Here is a 2742-nt window from a genome sequence, read left to right on the forward strand (position 1 = left end):
GGGCGGAGCCCGCCCCGTCCCGCCTCTCATAAAGGAGGCGCCGCCGGCAGCACAACGAGTGCGGCTTCCGCGCCATTCGCGGAGGTTTCGCGCGCTTGCGCCCTCCCTTATCCCGGGAGCCCGCGCGATCCTCCGGGGTAGAGTGGCGGCGGGGGGGTGGGGATGCCCGGCTTCTTCTCGGCAGCCCCTCGGGGCCGCTGAATACTCCCCCACTCCCTTCCCCCCCCCTCCGGTTTAAACCGCTCCGCACACATCGGAATCATCCCTCGCCCGGGCCTCTGTTCATGCACGCCGTGATAATCAACCTGGCTTCTCGTCTGCCCCCGCCCCGCCCTCAGCGCGTTCTCCCGCGTTTTGCTTCGGCACCGCGGGATTATTTTTAAAGTTAATACGTGTGGGTCCGCGTTATCAGTTGTGCTTTGTTATGGCAGAAGGTTGTTTAGCATGGGAGGTTGCTTTTGTTGTTCAAATGCGAAAGTGAACCCATGTGGTTAGTTTTGAATACTTCTAGGAAACAAAGGCCTAATTTTTTTGCTTGCAATCTGAGAATTTCCTTTTAACCAGGGAAGGCTCTTCTTTTCTCCTTCGGCACATTGCAAGGGCTTCCCTGCTTTTGTTCTGTATCGTGTGGCTTTCTCCCTTTTTCCTTCATCACACACAAATAACGACAGCAGCTCCCACCTTGCTGGCAGCAAGAGGTGCAGCACCAAGGACAAAGGGGTAAATTCCTTAGGCCAAAAAATTTCTGAAGATGATGAAAAAGCTAGACTTGTTCTGCCTGCACTGGAGAGCAGGTGAAGGTATCCAGCAGCTGCAGCAGAAAATTGCCCTTTCTAGGAGCAGTGCTCTTCCCCCCTTTCCAAGCCTCTTGCTAGTAGCAGAAAGCTCATCTGCTGCTTCTGCCCTAGTTCTGCAATTTCCCTGCACTTCTCCAGGGCTCAGAGTTTCCCTTTGTGGTTAAGAAGCGGTTCTGTCCAAATGCCTGCACTGGCCAAGGCTGGTTATCTGCAGTTCACCATGGCTGTATCTAAGGAATGATCAGCCTATACGAGTGTTCATGTATTGGCAAAAAGGAATGAGGAGCTCAGAGCGTGAGTCACAGCCAAGAGGCATTTCCCTAAAAAGCAACTACCTTTGATGCATCAGGCACACACTCCTGAGATTTTTAGACAAGCTCTGATGGCTTCTTCCACAGGTCTGGGACAATTGGCTGCCGCCAGCTGGCCGCGGAACACTTCTACACCCACCACGGAGACCACTGCCTGCTGACCAGTAGGTGGCACTCGCTCAGGTCTGTGAACAGAACCTCGGGGACCTACCTGGTGGCTCTGCTCACAGGGCTCTGTTTTTTACCAGGAAACCGTGTATCGTGAAATTCAAGTGTTATGTGTCACGGAATTTGTAACATGAAAAATTAACGAGATAAAAGCAACTTAAATGAGTAATATTTTCTAAAAGTGAAGTTAAATACAGTTTTAGAAACCTATCAAAACAGTTTCTAAAAGTGATGCTAAAAAATGGACATATAGGACAAAAATTTTTTTTAAAGTGATGTTAAACAAATGCAAATCAAAAACATCCAAAAACATTTTCTGAAAGTAATGTAAACAAATGCACTTATAAAACATCAAAACATTTTAAAAAAGTGATATTCATGACTGCGACTTGAAACAAGCTGTTCATAATGTGTTTGATTGAGCTGCCTTTGTCTCATTAATTTTTCATGTTACAAAGTCTATGACTTCTCCGCTTGAACTTCCCTATATAAGTACAGTTTCCTTGTGAAAAATCAGTGTCATGAACAGAGCTCCCCGAGATTCTCCTCATGGTGCTGAAGATGGTTCTGTTCCTGAACCAGCACCACCTGGGCACCACCTGCCCAGTTGCCACAGCTGTGAGTTGGCCGTGTGGAAGTGTTGGCAGTGTCCAGTTGTCCCCTCTTCCTCCCCAGCAGCCAGCAATGTTGAGTTTCCAGCCACAGCTGTGGTGGCACGGCTCCCCTGGCAAGGTGTCCCATGCTGCTCATCCATATGCAGCTAGACCTACAGTTTGAGGTTTTAATAGAACCTTGCCATGGGCTTGTCTTCATGGACATGACTCATACTGCTTCCCATCTTGACCATAAATGGTCTTGGTTATTTCTTGCATCTCTTGCAAACATAAAGCTGCAACTGTACATTCCAGCCTTTCCACTTTTTACTTGGTGAATCAGAAGCACACAATCAAAGAGCAAATTAGCTCACGGAAATAAATAAGGCAGTATGGGAAAAGGTCTTCCTTGTCTTATAGGCATGCAAAATATTTAATTTTGTCTGTAAGTTTCTTGTGTGTCACTTAACTTCAAGAGTTTTGGTCACTCCTTAGCCAATTCTTGTTGAATTACAATTAAATTTTCATTCCTAAGAGGCTAGCCTGAGATTTAGCCTCTGCTGATATCTTACTTTCCAAAGCCATTTGGAATCCATGTCATAATCTGTCTGTTATACAAGCTCCACTCCATTTGGCTTCAGTGGATAGATTTGCCCATCTCCCTCTTTAAGTGTTACTTTATTAATAAGGCACTTAGTCTAGAAGATCAAATACTGTTCTGGCATAATCTGATTCTGATCCTAGCTCATGCTGCTTATAATCTATCTTCAGGAAGAAAAGGGAATGAGAATGATGGGCATGCTTAAATTCTGGAATGAAAATGCTTATCAGTCTTATCAGGTGGGTCACTGTAAAAATGGAATATGAAGAAGC

Source organism: Calypte anna, chromosome 2 (assembly GCF_003957555.1).
Source record: "Calypte anna isolate BGI_N300 chromosome 2, bCalAnn1_v1.p, whole genome shotgun sequence".
NCBI lineage: Eukaryota > Metazoa > Chordata > Aves > Apodiformes > Trochilidae > Calypte > Calypte anna.